The following is a 22,097-nucleotide window of genomic DNA, read 5'->3' on the forward strand; positions in this document are numbered from 1 at the left end:
CTCTAAATTGGTCAAATCACTTACATTCCCCCCAACAGTCTGTGAGAGTTCTCGTTTCTCTGCATGTGAATAGCACTTGATGCTGTCACTTTTTAAAATGTCTTTTGAATCTGAAGGGTATTAAGTAGATCTTATTGGTTTTAATTTATAATTTCCTGATTACTAAAGAGAACATTTTTTTCAAATGGGGTTTATTAACCATTTGGCTTTCTAATTCTGTGAATTGCTCAAACCCTTTGCCCATTTTTAGTCAGGTTGTCTTTTTTGTTGTGGTTGATGTTGCATTGCTTAGATTTGTTAAAAACATTGTCTGTTGACTGTAGCTTTTAACTTTTAAAGTAATAGTTTAATCACAGAGAATTTTAAGAACTTTAATGTAAACATATGCTCTATCTTTTAATTCTTTCAATAGATTTTTTAGTACCTACCCTGGACTATGTTTTATTGGTTTCTGCCTTAAAAAATTCTTCCAATAAAAACCATTACATAGTTCCCACATTTTTTAAAAAAAAGTTTGAAGTATTGTTATTTAACATTTAGATCTTTACTTCATCTGAAGAGGTCCATTTTTTTTCAACAGTGCTGCTAACTAGTCCACCATCATGTATTAAATAGCGGATCCTTTCCCAATTAATGTGAAATACTACTATTATTTCATACACATATACTTTTTAAATGTTCCCATTGTTTTATATATATATACATATATATATATATGTATATATACACACATATATGTATTATATACTATTCACATATATAATAAATATATATGTAGCACATATTTTATATAATATGCTGTACATATATAACACATACCATTTGTGTAATTTTTTACTAATATTCTATATGTAAATATAGATTTATATATAAACTGAAATATGTTTCAAGGTATAAAAGTTTCTGGAATTTGTTTTGTTCCACTGGTCTACTTTATCCCAGCAACAATATCATATCTCTTAAATACGGTTTTATGCTAAATATCTTACAGACAAGTTTTCTCACCTTGATTTTTTTCTTAAAATTGTTACAGTTCTTACTTTTTGCTCTTTCACATAAATTTCAGGATCAACCTGTCAAATTGCATGAAAACACATGTTAGACTTAAAATTGTTAAAATGCTTTAGATTTTGATTATTTTAGGGAATAATGATTCTTCTAAGATATTGAATCTTTCCATTAATAAACACACTTTATGTATCTCCATAGTCAGATATTTTTTGTATACTTTGGGGACTTTAGATTTTTATGATTTATTACAGTAAATTCCATAGCTATATACTGATGGCTTCCAAATTTTTCTCTCCTGGTCTTACTTCTCTCCCAAAGACTCAAATATCTATTTTTCCCCTTCACACTTCTACTTTGATATCTAGAAGACATCTAAAAAATTACCCAACATGGAACTCTGTATTTTTCCAACCTCATCTCATTCTGCTGCTTCTTCAGTCTCACCAATTTTAGTCAAATGGAACGGTCATTCACCTAGTTGCTTTGGGACAAAACCTGGAGGTTTCCTTTCTTCATTCAGTAAACACTTATTGGACAATATTATGTGGTAGGCATTGTTTATACATCTGGGGGGAAAAATAGTAAAAAAAAACAACAGACAAAAATACTTGTCTTTGTGAAGCTTATATTCTAATGAGGTCTAATGGCTGTTTTTCCTATCAAATCCAGTAACAAGTCCTATCAATTTCACCAAAAATATGCATCTTAAGTCTATATGCTTTTCTCCATCTTATACATCAACACCTTAGCCTGTGCAACAATCATTTCGTCTTGAACTACAGAAAATATCACCTGTATTGTTTCCATGCTTATACTCATATCTTTCTAATCTAGTAACTATATAAAAAGCAATGTGGATAGCACTTGATGCTGCCACTTTTTAAAATGTCTTTTCAATCTGAAGAGTATTAAGCTTATCTTACTGGTTTTAATTTATAATTTCCTGATTACTGAAGAGAACATTTCAGCAAAGTAAAACTTTAAAGATGTTTACCACAGCAATTGCTTTCCTTAGCTTTTTAAGGTAAAATGCAGACATTGTGTTAATGGCTTACTCAGACATATATGAACCTCCTACTGCCTAGCTTCCAGCCCCACCCCATATCAATTTCCTTTTCACTTATAAAATATCTGCACATTGGCCTTTCAGTTTCTAGATCACAATAAGCTCCTTTTCACCCAAGGGAGTGTGCACTTGGTGATTTCCCAGTGCTCTTTTCCCATATGGCGAAATGGATAGCTCCTGTTTGTTCAGTTCATGGGGACTCAGCTCAAATATCACCTTCTCAAAGATCAGTCTCCTTAAATGAATACTCCAGCTGTACCTTATTATGTGATCATATTTCTTTCTTTCAGTGTCTCTATCACAATCTGAAATTATATTTTATATTGTTGTTTTACTGTACATTTGCCTCAGTCAACCTTAAAGTTCATGAAGGCAATGGTTTAGTCTTCCTTCCTTGCTACTTCTATCCATTGTGTGCAGCAGAAATGTGGCATATATCAAATATTCAATACCTATTTTTCAATGTGTAAATGAATGACAGGGTTTCTAGAATGATAAATCATTTTTTCTTTAGAGAGGGTAGCAAGGCTTTTGGCAACAGCTCTTGTGATACTCTTTCTGATGGGGCATGTCTTCTTTCGACAACATAAAAAGAAATTACAGTATAATTAGTTTGAGTTGCAGCTGATGAAAAAAAAGTCCTTAAAATGGCTTATTAATGTGTACTTGCTAGCCAAGGGCAAGACTTCTACTGATATGCTAAACTGATCTGTTCTTGACCTTTCTCATTTCAGTGTTTTATTAGTGATTTGGAAAAAATTATAAAACAGTGTTCTTGAAATTTTCAGTTAACAATAAGAGGGTATAGGAAAAGTATTAGCTAAAAGAATCCAGTTACAAAGAATTTGGTTATTCTAGAATATGGACTAAATCTTAGTATCCACATGAAATATAATAGCTATAAACATCAAACCATAGATACTGGTCACTATAAAACAAATTGCAAAAGGTGAAGAGGTCCTACTTGATACTAATCTCAATTTGAATCAACAATGTGGTGAAGCTATCAGAAACACTAATATGATTTAATATTTTTCATCAAAGAATAAGTTTGAAAACTTATTCCCAAACTTCTCTGTACTAAAATTACTTTTAAGCTGTATGTTCTTTTATGTAGTGTATCTTGGAACTCAAAATTAGTAAGTCTGGAGTGTACCCCAGTTGTGTGCATATGTCTGTGTATACATGTGTGTAAATTCAATATATGTTGAAATAAAACATGCAAATACATTGAGGTACACTAATTGCAGATCCAGCAATTTGTATGTGCGGGCATGCACTTAAGCCTGTAAGGTTTTTTTGCAGCTTTATCTGTAATGTCAAAAGTTAGAACCAACCAAAATGGCTGTTAACAGAAAATGTTAAAAGCTGTTTAAAGTAGTTAAATCAGCTTAATATATGTTTTGAGATGTAAGATACCCAGGATAAGTGGAAAGGGCAGATTTCAGAAGAGTATGTATATTATCTCATCTATGTGAAAAAAAGGAGATAGATTGAGCCATATGTTTATGTAGGCATAGAAAATTTTTCCAAAAGGTTCTTATAAGAATTTTAATAGTGATTACTTGCAAGAAGTGTGACTGGGGACAAAGGACAGAGAGGAATACTTTTACATTCCATTTATTTCTTTTAGGACTCTTAATTTAACCAGAACTAAGTGTTTTATCAATTTCTGAACAAAATGAACCAATTAAAAAATTTCCAGATTGATTCTGGAATGAGTCAAGTTGAGAAAACACATGGTCAGGAGGAACTGACAGTAGAAACACTTAATTTCTGTTTGCTAAATAAGATTGAATTAACCTAGGTTCCAGTGATTGGATCATCCTGGCTCTTACTGTGTCTAAAAGGACTACAGCTAATAATACTTTGCCCAGTTATATGTGTCACATTAAAAAAAAAAGTCACTGGCACATATTTAGGAGAGGATGTATGAAATAATGGCATATCCTGAAACTATGTCATGAGAAAAACTCATAAAAGCAATGGGGAATTTCTAGGCAGGAAAAGGTAAGACTTGGAGAAACATGATGAATCTCTTTGAATCTTTAAAGGATGATGTTGTTAAGACTTGGGCTGAAGGTCCCTGAGGAGCAGAACTACGACCTTTAAGTTTGAGCTAGCAGGATACCAATTTCATTTCAATATAGAATGAGTTTTCTAACACAGCAATCCTGAAAGGGATTGGAGTTTATTGAGAAAGAGGGATTTGGAGTTTCTCAATGCCAAAGACATTAAAACACATGGAGAGTGACCAATTGACCAGGCTATTGTTCAGAGGGTACATGCCTTGGGTGAGAAGTTGGCCTACAAGCCTTTAATTGCAAGGATCTCCATCCTGAAATCCTCTATTGGTTTTGTCTTTTGTATAAAGGAAAGAAATGTGCTCTGGATGAGAGCATTGCCAGAGTGCTATAGCTGTTTGAACTCAACCAGGTGAAAGGATAAAGCTCTCTATAGGGTTTGACCCTTGTTCCATTTTAACAAGTGACTTGGGAGGATATTTTAAAATAAACATTTTGTATTTGCATATGGCACAAAAATAAGAAAGATAGGCTTCAAAGTTCTAAAGTATGTTGATAATTTAGACTAATGTTTGAAAGCTCATAAAGTGAAATTTAATAAAGGTAAATATAAAGTCAGGGCCTTTGGTTAAGTAAAATCTATTGCATAAGCGAATCAGAAAAACATCGCTTATCATTAGCACCTCAGGCACCAGGAGTCAAGAGGGGCATTTGTTATCTAGCTCAATGAATTACAAGCACTAGTCCATGAAAGTATTTTCATGGTCTATAGTGAAATTAGTTCAGTATAGTTAGCTTTCTTCACCAAGTAAAATTTATTCAACATTTTATCAGGCATTTATGTACTTTATACTTGTTTGATATCCATCAGAATATTTAATTTATGAATAGTTTTTTTCATATGGTTATTGGTTTAATTGGCAAAACAAAAGTGTCCCAACCCTACACTAGTTATTTCCCTTTCTCTACCTCCTTCTTTCAAAATTATTAATCACCTGAAAAATCAAGAAAATTGAAAGTACTAATTTAGGTGACTCAGCTATACAAGTTAGTAGTGTGGCATGGGGACCATCATACAGTTTAAAAATGATTGATCCTTAGCTTGTGAAATGTACTTGGCATGGGGATATCTAGAATACCATGCTGGGTTCAGGCCCTGCAGTTTAAGGGCAAGGCAGAAAAATAATGAGATTTTTTAAGCCATAGTGAACTGTTAACTAATCACTGAATGTGTTTAAACAAGAGCCAGATAGACTGTGCCTTGTGAAAAGAGAAGAGAGAAAGAATGCTGGAAAAGAGTTTCACTATTGATTGGGTGGTAGAGGTATGAGATGATCTTAAAGGTTCTTTCTGTGAATAAGATTCTTTAATTCATAGAAAGCGTGGCAAGAACCTAGGATATTTTCCCTATGGAAATAAGACAAACTCAATTAGACAAACTCGCACAAATGCTTAGAATTTCCAAAATCAAGCCAAGTTTCTAATCACTGTCATTTTGAGTCAATATCTGGTACAGCTTTATTATATCTTCTTTGTGGTTTATCTGCCTCATCAGCTGGTATCCAGTGACCTGACAGAGCTAAAACAGCTTGCAGAGGCATCTACTTGATTTTCAGTGATGTGCTTGGAGATCTATTTTTATAAGTTGCTGATTGGAAATATATAATTACTTTCTAAAAATGTTGTATATTGGATATTTTGAAAACAGGAAGGGAAGTCCAAATTGTCCCAGACATAGAAGCTTGTGAGGTATAAAAAGAGCAAAGTCACTGGGGCAGGGTGTGTACTGGAGATCTCCTGTATTCATATTTAAACATGGAAAAATGTAACCTCCACAAGGGCAGGAGTTTTTGGTCCACTGATGTATCCTATAAATAATGCCTGATACAAAATAGGCACTCAGTACATGTTTGTGGAATGAATGATTATATCTGCATGGACTTATTTAACACTGTAGACATTGGCAAGAAGATGGTGAAAGCCAGCACTATTTCGCATCCTTTGTTTTCTGGGAGGTGTAGAAACTCCCGATTTCTAACCAAAGTGATAAAATGTCTCCGTGTAACATTTTGTCTGCTTGAAGTGCAAGTCATGTGAAGTGACTGGCATTATTTCCCTTTGCATGGACAGGGCTGTTTTGTTACAACAGCAGCCTGATGAAGTTATGATGTATTCCTGTATTTAGTACATGCCTCAGTAAGGACACTGGGCTCTCTCTTTCCAATGGAAGCACGTGCCCTGATTTGTATGGGGGTTTTGTTTGTTTTTGTGATTGAGCAGGTGGCATGTCTATGAATGGAAAGCACTGAATTTTCTAAGTATCATGCTCTGGGGAAGCATATATGTTTTCTTTCATCTTCTGTAGATGATGATGATGATGATGGATATTTTGTTTGGAACTAAATAAAACTATAGGACCCAAATAATTAATTTGAAATAATAATTTTCTTAAGAATTCTATGGGATGGATCACAGGAAGATGGCAGCATGAGTAGTTCAGAGGAAATCTCCTCCCCAAAACATATATAGTTATGAAAATACAATAAATACAACTATTCCTAAAAGAGACACCAGTGGATGCAGTACAACAGCCAGGATACATCTACATCTGCGGGAACTCAGCATCACACAAAGGGGGTAAGATACAAGCTGCGGCCAGGTGGGACCCGAACACTCCCTCACCCCAAAACCCGGCGGGAAGAAAGGAGTCAGAACGGGGAGGGAGTGAAAGCCCAGGACTGCTAAACAACCAACTCTAGAAATCCACACCTGGAATGCAGACACAAGGTGTACAGGGTGCTGGATATTAGAGAAACGGAAAAGCAAAACCTGTGGGCAGGTCCCTGCAACCGGTGCCCCTGAGACAAAAGAAAAACAAGTGCTTTCTGCAAGTCTTAAAGAGACAGGGACCCCATAGCTGGATGAAGTTGTCCTGGCAGCTGGGAATACCGGGGAAACTTAGGCGCCCTAAACCCCGGGGAGGCAGTGCATCTCTGAAGCTCCTCACAGGACTAGGCAGCCTGCCAGTCGTTCCTCCAACTGGCGTGGACCCCAACACACGGGCCCAGTAGCAGGAGAGTGGGAGCACCCGCCGGGGGCGGAAGCACTAGAAGGAACCGAGAGCAGATCCGTGAACCACAGGGCTAGCCCACAGCAGCACAACTGAACAGCCCAGGCGTGGCTCACGCACATCGGCGGCAGTGAAGCCAGAGCCTGGTAGAAGCCTGTGTGGAAAAGCCCTGTGCACACCAGCAGCGGAGCCAGAGGGAGCAGGCGCACTCCCAGGAGCCGACTGGAATCCCAGCCCAACGCACAGCCACCCGGGCCAGACCCAAAGGCTGCTGCTGCTACACAGCTGCCCGGCAGGGTTGCTGCTAGCACAGAGGAGCACACCTGGCGTGCCTGCCACTCCCCGCAGGGCTCTGCACTGCTCTGACGGACACCCCACCCACAGCAGCATAGGAGATTAACCCGGTGGCTGCTCCAGGAGTGCAGGTAGCCATCACAGGCAGTGGAGAAGGGCAAGGCATCCAGCAAGCAGGAAAGGACTTTCTTCTCCCAGCTGACACACCCACAACCTGCCTACAGCCACTGCTATCACCATGAAAGGGCAAAAAAATCTGGTCCAGACCAAGATAGTTACACCTGAGAAATGATCTGCAGAGGCAGACCTAACCAGTCTCCCTGAAAAAGAATTCAAAATAAAAATCATAAACATGCTGACAGAGCTGCAGAGAAATATGCAAGAGCTAAGGGATGAAGTCCGGAGGGAGATTACAGACGTCCAGAGGGAAACACAGATGTCTGGAGGGAGATTACAGAAGTGAAACAAACTCTGGAAGGATTTATAAGGAGAATGGATAAGATGCAAGAGGCCATTGACGGAATAGAAACCAGAGAACAGGAATGCATAGAAGCTGATGTAGAGAGAGATTAAAGGATCTCCAGGAATGAAGTAATATTAAGAGAACTGTATGACCAATCCAAAAGGAACAATATCTGCATTATAAGGGTACCAGAGGAAGAAGAGAGAGAAAAAGGGATAGAAAGTGTCTTTGAAGAAATAATTGTTGAGAACTTCCCCAAACTGGGGGAGGAAATAGTTGCTCAGACTATGGAGGAACACAGAACTCATGAGAGACAGGATCCAAAGTGGTCAACACCAAGACACATAGTAATTAAAATGGCAAAGATCAAGGACAGGGACAGAGTATTGAAAGCAGCCAGAGAGGGTAAAGAGGTCACCCACAAAGGAAAACCCATCAGGCTATCATCAGACTTCTCAACAGAAACCCTACAGGACAGAAGAGAATGGCTTGATATATTTAATGCAATGAAACAGAAGGGTCTTGAACCAAGGATACTGTATCCAGCATGATTGTCATTTAAATATGAAGGAGGGATTGAACAATTCCCAGACAAGCAAAAGTTGAGGGAATTTACCTTCCACAAACCACCTCTACATGGTATCTTAGAGGGACTGCTCTAGATGGGAGCACTCCTAAAAAGAGTACAGAATAAAACACCCAACATATGAAGATTGGAAGAGGACGAAAAAGAAGGGAAAGAAATAATCAGCAGACTCTGTTTATAACAGCTCAATAAGTGAGTGAGGTCACACAGTAAGGTAGTAAACAAGCTAACCTTGAACCTTTGGTGACCACAAATATAAAGCCTGCAAAGGCAATAAGTACATATATTTCAATAATCTCCCTAAATGTAAATGGACTGAATGCACCAATCAAAAGACACAGAGTAATAGAATGGATAAAAAAGCAAGACCCATCTATATGCTGCTTACAAGAAACTCACCTCAAACCCAAAGACGTGTACAGATAAAAAGTCGAGGGTCGAAGAAAGATATTTCATGCAAACAACAGAGAGAAAAAAGCAGGTGTTGCAATACTAGTATCAGACAAAATAGACCACAAAATAAAGAAAGTAACTAGAGATAAAGAAGGACATTACATAATGATAAAAGGCTCAGTCCAAAAAGAGGATATAACCATTATAAACATATATGCACCCAATACAGGAGCACCAATATATGTGAAACAAATACTAACAGAATTAAAGGAGGAAATAGAATGCAATGCATTCATTTTGGGAGGCTTTAACACACCACTCACCCCAAAGGACAGATCCACCAGAGAGAAAATAAGAAAGGACACAGAGGCACTGAACAACATGCTAGAACAGACAGACTTAATAGACATCTATAGAACTCTGCATCCAAAAGCAACAGGATACACATTCTTCTCAAGTGCACATGGAACATTCTCCAGAATAGACCACATACCTGGCCACAAAAAGAACCTCAGTAAATTCCAAAAGATTGAAATCCTACCAGCCAACTTTTCAGACCACAAAGGTATAAAACTAGAAATAAATTGTACAAAGAAAGCAAAAAGGCTCACAAACACATGGAGACTTAACAACATGCTCTTAAATAATCAAAAGATCAATGACCAAATTAAAATGGAGATCCAGCAATATATGGAAACAAATGACAACAACAACACAAAGCCCCAACTACTGTGGCACACAGCAAAAGCAGTCTTAAGAGGAAAGTATATAGCAATCCAGACATATTTAAGGAAGGAAGAACAATCCCAAATGAATAGTCTAATGTCACAATTATTGAAATTGGAAAAAGAAGAACAAATGAGGCCTAAGGTCAGCAGATGGAGGGACATAATAAAGATCAGAGAAGAAATAAATAAAATTGAGAAGAATAAAAAAATAGCAAAAATCAATGAAACCAAGAGCTGATTCTTTGAGAAAATAAACAAAATAGATAAGCCCCTAGCCAGACTTATTAAGAGAAAAAGAGAGTCAACACACATCAACAGAATTAGAAACGAGAAAGGAAAAATCACGATGGACCCCACAGAAATACAAAGAATTATTAGAGAATACTATGAAAACCTATATGCTAACAAGCTGGAAAACCTAGGAGAAATGGACAACTTCTTAGAAAAATACAACCTTCCAAGACTGACCCAGAAAGAAACAGAAAATCTTAACAGACCAATTACCAGCAATGAAATTGATTCAGTAATCAAAAAACTACCCAAGAACAAAACCCCCGGGCCAGATGGATTTACCTTGGAATTTTATCAAACATACAGAGAAGACATAACACCTATTCTCCTTAAAGGTTTCCAAAAAATAGAAGAGGAGGAAATACTCCCAAACTCATTCTATGAAGCCAACATCACCCTAATGCCAAAACTAGTCAAAGACCCCACCAAAAAAGAAAATTACAGACCAATATCCCTGATGAACATAGATGCAAAAATACTCAACAAAATATTAGCAAATGAAATTCAAAAATGCATCAAGAGGATCATACACCATGACCAAGTGGGATTCATCCCAGGGATGCAAGGATGGTACAACATTCGAAAATCCGTCAACATCATCCACCACATCAACAAAAAGAAAGACAAAAACCACATGATCATCTCCATAGATGCTGAAAAAGCATTCAACAAAATTCAACATCCATTCATGATAAAAAAATCTCAACAAAATGGGCATAGACAGCAAGTACCTCAACATAATAAAGGCCATATATGATAAACCCACAGCTAACATACTGAACAGCGAGAGGCTGAAAGCTTTTCCTCTGAGATCGGGAACAAGACAGGGATGCCCACTCTTCCCACTGTTATTCAATGTGGTACTGGAGGTCCTAGCCATGGCAATCAGACAAAACAAAGAAATACAAGGAATCCAGATTGGTAAAGAAGAAGTCAAACTGTCACTATTTGCAGATGACATGATATTGTACACAAAAACCCCTCAAAACTCCACTGCAAAACTAACAGAACTAATATCAGAATTCAGCAAAGTTGCAGGATACAAAATTAACACAGAGAAATCTGTAGCTTTCCTATACACTAACAATGAACTAATAGAAAGAGAAATCAGGAAAACAATTCCATTCACAATAGCAACAAAAAGAATAAAATACCTAGGAACAAACCTAACCAAGGAAGTGAAAGACCTATACCCTGAAAACTACAAGACACTCTTAAGAGAAATTAAAGAGGTCACAAAACAAATAGAAACTCATCCCATTCTCCTGGCTAGGAAGAATTAATATCATCAAAATGGCCATCCTGCCCAAAGCAATATACAGATTCAATGCAATCCCTATCAAATTACCAACAGCATTCTTCAATGAACTGGAACAAATAGTTCAAAAATTCGTATGGAACTGTCAAAGACCCTGAATAGCCAATGCAATCCTGAGAAGGAAGAATAAAGTGGGCGGGATCTCGCTCCCCAACTTCAAGCTCTACTACAAAGCCACAGTAATCAAGACAATATGGTACTGGCACAAGAACAGAGCCACAGACCAGTGGAACAGAATAGAGACTCCAGACATTAACCCAAATATATATGGCCAGTTAATATTTGATAAAGGAGCCATGGACATACAATGGGGAAATGACAGTCTCTTCAACAGATGGTGCTGGCAAAACTGGACTGCTACATGTAAGAGAATGAAACTGGATCACTGTCTAACCCCATACACAAAAGTAAACTCCAAATGGATCAAAGACCTGAATGTAAGTCATGAAACCATAAAACTCTTAGAAAAAAACATAGGCAAAAATCTCATGGACATAAACATGAGTGACTTCTTCATGAACATATCTCCCTGGGCAAGGGAAACAAAGGCGCAAATGAACAAGTGGGACTATATCAAGCCAAAACCTTCTGTACAGCAAAGGACACCGTCAACAGAACAAAAAGGTATCCTACAGTATGGGAGAACATATTCATAAATGACAGATCCAATAAAGGATTGACATCCAAAATATATAAAGAGCTCACACACCTCAACAAACAAAAAGCAAATAATCCAATTAAAAAATGGGCAGAGGAGCTGAATAGACAGTTCTCTAAAGAAGAAATTCAGATGGCCAACAGGCACATGAAAAGATGCTCCACATCGCTAATCATCAGAGAAATGCAAATTAAAACCACAATGAGATATCACCTCACACCAGTAAGGATCACCATCATCGAAAAGACAAACAACAACAAATGTTGGCGAGGTTGTGGAGAAAGGGGAACCCTCCTACACTGCTGGTGGGAATGTAAATTAGCTCAACCATTGTGGAAAGCAGTATGGAGGTTCCTCAGAATGCTCAAAATAGAAATACCATTTGACCCAGGAATTCCACTTGTAGGAATTTACCCTAAGAATGCAGTACTCCAGTTTGAAAAAGACAGATGCCCTCCTATGTTTATCGCTGCACTGTTTACAATAGCCGAGATATGGAAGCAACCTAAATGTCCATCAGTAGATGAATGGATAAAGAAGAGGTGGTACATATACACAATGGAATTTTATGCAGCCTTAAGGAAAAAACAGATCCTACCATTTGCAACAACATGGATGGAGCTAGAGGGTATTATGCTCAGTGAAATAAGCCAAGCAGAGAAGGACAAGTACTAAATGATTTCACTCATATGTGGAGTATAAGAACAAAGGAAAACTGAAGGAACAAAACAGCAGCAGAATCACAAGAATGGACTAGTAGTTACCAAAGGGAAAGGGACTGGGGACAATGGTTGGGAAGGGAGGGATAAGGGTGGGGAAAAAGAAAGAGGGCATTACGATTAGCATGTATAGTGCGTGAGGGACACGGGGAGGGCTGTGCAACACAGAGAAGACAAGTAGTGATCTTACTACACAGATAGACAGTGACTGTGAAGGGGTTTGTGGGGGGGACTTGGTGAAGGGGGGATCCTAGTAGACATAATGTTCTTTCTGTAATTGTAGATTAATGATACCAAAATAAAAAATAAAAAAAAAGAATTCCATGGGAGCCTCTTACAATTATACCTAATTTATTTCTTTTCAGAGAATAGAAAAAATTCTCTAAGATTCTGCAAACCAAGAGATGTGTAAGACTATAAAAAAGACAAAAATGAGGTGACTTTTGGGGTTTTTTTAAAGCTGATCATGATCAAATGGTTAATGCTCAAGACTGTCTAGGGTGATTTTAGACTTGAAGCCTGGGATCAGTCTTTTCCCTGTGGTGCCATGATATTTATGTGGGGAGACAGTGCTTGAGTGCAGCTAAGAACACAGTTGCTTTGCAAGCCTGGAAATTAAGCTCTGTGTTATTGCACTGTCATTGTTCTGTATCCTGTCCCAGCTACAATCAGCCACTCCCTTCCACTCACTCCAAGAACCGCTTCCTTTCATAAATATTTGCTCACCACATATTGGGAACATCTATGAAACTGGAGTGAGCCAGGGACAGGGAAAAGAGATGTGTTGGGTACCCACTGGAGCAGTTCTGAGGGATAAGGCCTGGGTTCAACCACGGGGGCACTTTATGTAAGAAAATCTGAGGTGGTTTCTCCTAGAAGAAGAAACTTAAGTTGTGGAAGATAAGCCATAGCCATTAAATTCAAGTCGGGAAAAGGGGTTAGGAATTAGGTAATGACTTAAAAGTAAGAAACCAGGACTAAGTATGATTGAACACATAGGCTGAGGCAAGAAGTTAATCACCAGCCAGAGCCCTCATTTCCTCTTATGGTATACGCTGTAACAGTGACCCATGCCGGCCTGGGCAATGTTCTAGTCTTAGAGGAAAACAAAGATGAAACTTAGCTTAAGTTAAGTTTCTAATGAGAAGGGAGAATATATTATCCAGGTGGAAACAAAATGGTATAACGGGAGAAGTATGAAAGTCCTGGGATGGAAGTTAGAGATTCGTATCGGCGGATTCAGGGAGAGCTCTCACAGAAAGGAGATTTTCTACAGGCCTTAAAGGATAAGCAAGATTTGGACACTTGGGAAAATATGAAAAGGGCATACTCAGCAGAGTTGATGGAAAAGTATATAACGGAAATCTTTAAAAGTGAATAACTGAATCTGTCTAAGCCACATTGTTGCTTAATGGGAGTTCCTGGCATTTTGGGAAGAATAATTCTTTGCTGTGTGAGACACAGTGGTGGGGGCTCTGCGTGCCAGAAAATCCAGAATCTAGGGCACTAAATACACAATCACTACCTCTCAGCCCAGTTTTTGTGATAACCAAAAATATCTGCAGAAATTTCCAAGTTCCTCCTGGGAGATACTATCCCACTGAAGGACAAGTGGGAGGCCATGGTCTTTGGAGAAGGGAGAGATCAGATACACAATTGAAACATAGTTTGCAACCCTTACTGCCAAGTGAAGGTCTTTAGAGAGAGAATTTAGGAGAGGATGGAAATCATTGCAGGTTTTGAGCCAGAGGATGCTATTACCACAGTTGAGCTTCCTAGGGCTCAATCTGAAAACTGTGTCAATTGAATGGATAAGCAGGACCAGTTAAGAGATTTCTGAACACTATACAAAGAAGTCAGAATTTGAAAAAGGAACATAGGAGTAAAAATTTATATGATGGGACAAATTATAAATAGACTATATAAATTGACCAGAAATTGAAACTAAATTACACTATGGTGAAGATGGAGGCAATAGAGGATAAATTGGAGGGTTTAGCCTGGTACCTAGGAAGACAGTGGTTCTATTATGAGAAATCAAGAATACGAGAGGAGCCACTTCAGAACAGAATTAATGCATTTAAAGCACTAGCTGAATATCCAGATAGTACTTTAAATATGTTTAAAGTACTCTCAGCATAAGGTTGAGATTATAGCAAGCAAACATACAAGAACTTGTGACACCATAGCCAGATACAGTAGCCATTCATACAGAGGTGATGGTTGGAACCATAAATGCAGGACAAGAGCAAGAGAAAATGAAAGGCTCCAAGGCAGAATCTTAAGAAAACAAGAAGAGGAATCTGAGAAAGAAGTAAGACGAAATTCAGGAATGTGTGGCTTAATGGAAGCCTCCCAAGTGGAGCATTATCAGCAAGGCCACATGTTCCAGAGAGATACGGAGGAATGAAAATTGACAAGTCTCTGTGGGAGCTGGAAATTAGGAAGTCAGTGGTGATCTTAACAAGAAAGCCTGTGGGAAACTATAGGAGAGGGTGGGGGCCAGCAGATAAATTCCTAGATTTTTTTTCTCCCAGGAATTCAAAAGTAAAGCGAACTGTGGAAAAGAAAAATACTGGGAGCTCTACTTCACGGACTTTTACCATAGATTCCAAACATACCTTTTCTTCCTGTTAATTTCTCAGTATTGTTTTTCATCTCCAGAATCTATGCAGTGCATGTAGCTTTTAGGCAATTCAGCAGTATTCTCTGAAGTATGTTTTTACTGAGTTTAACTCAGGCTCATGGAGCTAAATACTAATAGGACCTATTGCAGATTTTTGATAAGTAGTAAGACATCCTGGATTTGTAGGTGATTAACACTTAAATGAATCTTAAATACATAGATTTAAAAAACAACAAGAGCTTTAGAACTTCAGGCATCACTATGCAATTTTAGAAGATAGTGTTAGTGCTGAAAAAATATTTGATTGGTCACAGTATTTTTAAATGACATTTTAAATGTGAGTCTGAAATGAAATATCTGTCAGTACCAGGATATTTAACCAAATGGACATGTTGGTGACTGTTTCTCCCAGGAACTTTGCCTTAAGGATTAAATGAAAATTACCTGCAACCACATGTACGAAAACCTCTGTACCCTGTCATATGACCTCACTGGCCAAAGCACCTTATACAAATCTAAGCAACCATTCATCCTCATCCTTGTGCTATGACCAAGAGTCCAAATTACATTCTTATAGCTGAAAGATTCTGATTTTTTATGTGTCATAAATAACAATGCCACTGAACCCTTCATCCCAACTTAGTTTCAGGTGGGGTTTTCTACATTCTTTTCAAGCAGAGTATACCAATTCCAGATACACTCTGAACCAAAGACATGGGGCAAGCAGATGACTCCCAGTCTCTTGAAATATAAACTGGGTAGGACAGTGACCTGGCAGAGGCAGTTTTAAAAGAACAATGTAACAGATGATAAATGTGAAAAAAGTATATGTAGATGAACAATCATTATTTTTTAAGTTTTATAGTTTTTGTTCTAAAGTTGCGTTTGCTGACAATGTTCCATGAAATAAAATGCTGTGCCATTTTGAGTCATCCAGGAAGAATGGAAAACAATTTGAGCAGACATTATCACATGTGCTAAGTATAAAAGTCAGTATGCAGAAACCAGATCAAGGGGGAATGAAGCAGAACTGTGATGAGATCCAAAAGCTGTAAGATCATTGCTCCATAACATAGAATGAGTTAGGTTGGGGAATTTATGACAGTCAAAGTGTTGTTTCTAGTAAGTAGCAAGGTATCACTGTGGTACTGCAAAATTTATACTTATCAAAGTAAATTTAATCACTGTTTTGGCTTACTTCTTTAGATGTAAAATCATTGTACTTATACCACAGTAAAATTATACTCTTTTGCTAATGGAAAACAACATGAGTTAAATACTTCACAAAATAAAATAAATGTAACTTTTTTCTTTCAATCCCTGTTCTTTGAAAGCTACATTAAAGCCCCAAATCTGCTTATAAACATATACACACCTCCTGAACTTGTATACACCTTTTGGTAGGGTACATGTGTGTATTTGGTAACAAAGTCTGTCAAGGAAGAGATGAGCATTCCTCATGCATCTGTGGTGGGGCAGGTGCCTTACCAGGGTTATCATACTTAATGATTGCAACAGTCTTATGGCATAAGAATCACTGGACTCATTTTATATATAAGAATAAATTCAGAGATAAGTTAGTTGCCCAAGGTTAAGGAACCAAAAAACACATGCTTTAGAATTTGGTTACTAACATTCTGGGTTTTGAAGGAATTATTCAATAGTCGAGTTTTACCTATTCATATTTGTGATCCACCAAAGAACACAGGCTTTTTTCTATTTCTCCTTGCTATAGAAAAAATGAGAAAGGAAATCTCCCAGGAAACTTTCTTTTCAACACTGAGTCTGTAATGCTTTTTTACCCTCATGTATTGCTATTTCAGAATTCTAGGCCACGTGTGTTTAACAAATGACAGCAATATTATTTGACATTTATGTATCACTTTATTGTATTACTAAAACAATATGTGCAGTTTCTTTAAGCTATCACACTCAGGTTCAATTCCAGAGAAGCTGAGTGAGTTTTATAAGATTACACAGAAAACTGGGGGAATATAATATAATTCTTGCTCTCTAAAATCATCCAACATCTTTGTTTAACAGGATGGGCAAAAAACAGTAGACCCAAGTGTTAAATGTCTTTTTGGTATAATTTTCTCAGATATTTAATAGTCATAGCTTTTGATTAAAAACAGGAATAACTTCTGTGGGTAGGTAGCTGGGTATAAAAGTCTATAATTAAGATAACAGAGCAATATTTGGTCCCTTTGAACCCATATATAGATGATGCTAGAAAGAATCTGAGTTTAAAATACTGAATTGTTTCAAGTTATTTATCATTATAAATATTGATAAATATTTATCTTGAAAAAAATATTGTTTTATCAGCTTAGGATATATAGCAGTATACCTAATTTTTTAAAAATTTACTATCATAAGAAATAAACAAAAAACATACTCTTCAGGGCATTGTCTCTTTTATCAGATTATAAAATTATTTACTTATTTTTATTATAGATGAAATCAGATCAAATTTATACCATCCTTGCTGTTTGTTAAATTTTTTTCTTTTCTACTTAGTTATTTTTTGTTTATTTCTATATCCCTATGACTCTGTATGCATACCTGTTATTTTTAATCACTTCAAATCATTTTTTTTCTAATCGGGCAAGTTATTAAATACAAATGAGTGATTGAATAAAAAATAAATATTTCTTAGAGATGTTTTAGCTCCATTCATACTGACATAGATATCCAAAGAAATGTACATATATTGTCCTTCACATATAAGAGCTGTTGAATATTTTTGGTGATGATATTGAAGATATTTAAATGATGTTGGTGGAAGGTGGAGGCCAGAAGAGTTACTTTAATATGTGAACAGGCAGGGCATATGTCTGGAAGAAACTGTAGCAAATGGAAAATTCTTGCTTTAAGGCCTTCAAATTTATTTTCTAAAACACTTTGAGCTAACTTCTTTCCATCAAAAAAAAAAAAAAGGTGGAGGAAGGGAGGACAAAAAGGAAGGAAATAAAACACTTATAGCCAGTTTTAGAGCCTTATCATAGTGGAATATTTGACTTCTATTTAGAGTCATTTTTTACCCCCTGCTCAACAATTCTTATAGCCCACTATGAGTATTATTGCATTTTCCAAGCAATATTGTTGTGTAGAAAGAGATATTTCATGAATAATTACATATCTCAAGTAAACCATTTTAAGGAAAGAACTTTCGGTCTCCAGATAGGCCTGGTACCAATCTGAGTTTAAGGGCTCTCAGATAGGAAAACAGCCTGTAGTGTGAGGCAGCCCAGGGGAAATGAGTCAGAAATGTAGGGATTTATCACAGCTCATGAGTGCAAAACTGCCTGTCAGTAATCCAGGAAAAAGTCATGGCTGTGCTCTTAATCAAATACTTACATCTATGGCCTGGAAGAAGAGTGCCTATTGGCCAACCTTTGTTGGCAAATTTTAAAGAGTTGACAGCTGTCTTCCCCTTGAAACCCTGTTTCTCTGTGCTTAGTTTCCTGTCAACTGTCAGTAAGTAATAATTACAATTTCTGCCACATGCTTTATATAAATCATGAAAAGACAAATATTTGAAAGCTCTTCTGAACAACGGTGTGATTGAAGTGAGGTCATTTGATGTAGCTGTATGTAGCCTTTTTCAAAAAAGAGTTCTCATAAACAAGTACTTGTAGAAATGTCTCATTGGGAGGCACTTTTAAAAAAATTGACTTCCATACAATAAAATGGCAAATCTGAGTGTACAGTTTGGTGAATTTTGACATGTGTTTATGGTCATGTAACTATCGTTCTGATCAAAATATGAAACTTCCTTACTATTTTTTTTTTCTCTTCTCCAACCCATCCCCCTAACCCTCCTGGTAGTAACCACCAGTCTGTTCTCTGTGTTTATGAGTCTATTTCAATTTTGTTTGTTTGTTTTGTTTTTTAGATTCCACATGTAAGTGAAATCATACAGTATTCATCTTTCTCTGACTTAAGTTCATTTAGCATAATACCCTCTAATTCCATCCATGTTGTTGCAAATGTCAAGATTTCATTTGTTTATGACTTATATTCCATTGTATATATTTACCACAATAAATTTATCTATTCATCTATGAACATGTAGGTTGTTTCCACATTTGGCTATTCTTACTAATGCTGTGATAAACATAGGAGTGCATTTATCTTTTTGGATTAGTAATTTTGTTTTCTTCTGGTAAATTCCAAGAAGTGGAATTGCTGGGTAATATGGTGTTTCTATTTTTAGTTTTTTTGAGAAACCTCCATATTCCTTTCCATAGTGGCTGCACCATTTTGCAATCACACCACAGTATAGTAGTGTTCCCTTTTCTCCACATCCTTGCCAACGCTTGTTATTTCTTGTCTTATTATTAACTATTCTGACTGGTGTGGTGATATCACCTGTGGTTTTGATTTGCATTTCCTTGATGATTAGTGTTGTTGAGTGATGTGTCTGTTGGCCACCTCTATGTCTTCTTTGGAAAAATTTCTATTCTGATCCTCTGCCCATTTTTTAATTGGATTATTGGTTGTTTTTTTTTTTTTTTTTTTTTGCTGTTGAGTTGTATGAGTTCTTTATATATGTTGGATATTAGCCCCTTATTGAAGATGCGATTTGCAAATATATTCTCCCATATAGTAGGTTACCTTTTTGTTTTGTTGATGGCTTCCTTTACTGTGCAGAAGTTTTTTAGTTTGATGTAATACCACTGTTATTTTTGCTTTTGTAGCCTTTGCTTGAAGAGACATATCCATAAAAAAATTACTAAAGCTAATATAAAATTACTAATTACTAATTACTAATGTTCAAGAGTTTACTCCCCATGTTTTCTTCTAAGTGTTTTATGGTTTCATGTCTTATATTGGGGTCTTTAATGCATTTTGAGTTAATTTTCCTATGTGATGTAAGGTGTTCATTCTTTTATGTGTACACGTCTAGGTTTCCAAACATCGTTTATTGAAGAGATATCTTTTCCCCAGGGAGGCATAGGGTTTTTAACCTACTTTGTATGAAGTCACTGGGTACTGTTTTTGGGAGTTTTACCACCAGGGAAGATTCATCCATTCATTCTGCACATATTTATTGAGAACCTACTTCTTTTCTATGCACTGAGGATACTATAGCAAACAGTGTAGTGAAAGTGCTAGTCCTCTTGGCACTTACATTCAATATGAGAACTAGAGATAATAAATATGAAAACAAATGCATAAACAATATAACTTTGGATAATAATAGTTAGGAGACTGTTGCAGTTGTTTAGGAATGACTGATATCAGCTCAATCTAGGTGGTGGATGTGGAGCCAGTGAAATCTATTACACTGAAAAAATGTTTTAGAGCTAGTGGTGATACGGTTTATAGGACATAGTAGCTGAGAAAAGAGATCAGATGTGGACTCTGGGATTTGGGGTCTAAGCATCAGAGTTAATAGTGGTGTCATTTACTGACCTAGGAAGGATTTGGGGAGATGTAGTTTGGGGAGGGGACACATGAGTTCTATTTAGGCAGTATTAGGTGTGAGGTAGTCAAGTAGAGGAGAGATACTCAGCATGAAGTTCATAGAAGAAATTTTAGCAGGAAAATTCGGAACTGTCAACATACAGATAACACTTAAAATCATTGGATAAGATGGTGTAACATAGAAGGAGACTATGGCTCTGAGAAGAGGAGAGAAGGAGGGTTAGTCATGGGGCATTCCAACAGTCAGCTAACAGCAGAGAAGGAGAAACCCACAAAAGCAACTGAGAAAAGTACCCAGAGAAACAAGAAGAAAACCATGAGACTGTGGAATAGTGTAGTGGAAAACTAGAGTGTTAGTTTCAAGAAGGAAGTATTTAACCTACGTCAGTTACTGCCTGAGGCTTCTAGGAAGATGAGGGCCAAAAGTCGCTCTTTGGATTGTGGTCACAAACAGATGCACTCAACAACATTTGATTAAAAAGGACTTTAGTAGTACAACTTTCTGCATGTTAAATTTTTGAATAAGACATCCCAAGGTACCCTTAAATTTTCCAAGTGTGGTCCCCAGACCATCAGTAGAAGTTCCATCAGGAAACTTAATAGAAATGCAAATACTTAGGGCCCTAACCTAGACCTAAGTCAGAAACCCTGGTGATATGGCCTGGCTGTATTTTGTCACATTAGCTGGGTGATTCTGATGCATGCTACAGACTGATCTGGGACAGTGGCTTGGAGAGTGGCATGATTCAGGGTCTACAGAGCTGATTGTATCTCTTACCAAGTTTTCATCACTGGTGGCTCAAGTTGGCTGTGGTGGGAATATATATTCCAGAGAAATCAGAAATACACAAATGCTACAACTCATGGTTCCCCCAATCTTTATTGCTTTATTGTCACTATTGGTAAATTGAGTAGGTCTGGAGTGGAGCTTATGAATTTGCTTTTATAAAAGTTTTTAACAAGGTGATGATGATGTTCCTGGTCCTGGGACCACACTTTGAGAATTATCAGAACTAAATTTTCTGTAATACACTTCAAATGTTCTCCCCTTCCCCTTTATACATTTAATTGCACAATCCTAAAAATTCTCTTTCAATTTATTTTCAACTTTATGTCCCATATGTAGTAAATTTGAAAGTCACAATTTCCACTCTACTGTCATTACCATCATTTTAATCTAGATTTTCATTACTTCTGGCCTCCATTATTACCATAGCTTATCTCCAAGACAGTTCTGTCTTATTTGTCTGTCCAGCATAATTACCCAGTGCAGACGTTTTGGTGTTTCCCACTTTTCTTCTCCCACCTCAGAAGTAGGTTATCCAGTGGCTGGTATTGCTTTCCACACAGTACTAATTTCCATTCCATGCTTGAAAACCCAGCACTAATTGTTAGGTATTTATCACCTCACATCCAT

General features: G+C 36.9%; 1 protein-coding gene across 6 annotated transcripts in view; it reads left to right on the forward strand.

The window, feature by feature from the left end:
- Window positions 1-22,097, forward strand: part of CTNNA3 (catenin alpha 3) — a 1,703,691-nt gene that overhangs the window by 1,064,570 nt on the left and 617,024 nt on the right. The window lies entirely within an intron of this gene.

Source organism: Manis javanica, chromosome 7 (genome assembly GCF_040802235.1).
Source record: "Manis javanica isolate MJ-LG chromosome 7, MJ_LKY, whole genome shotgun sequence".
Classification (NCBI taxonomy): Eukaryota; Metazoa; Chordata; class Mammalia; order Pholidota; family Manidae; genus Manis; species Manis javanica.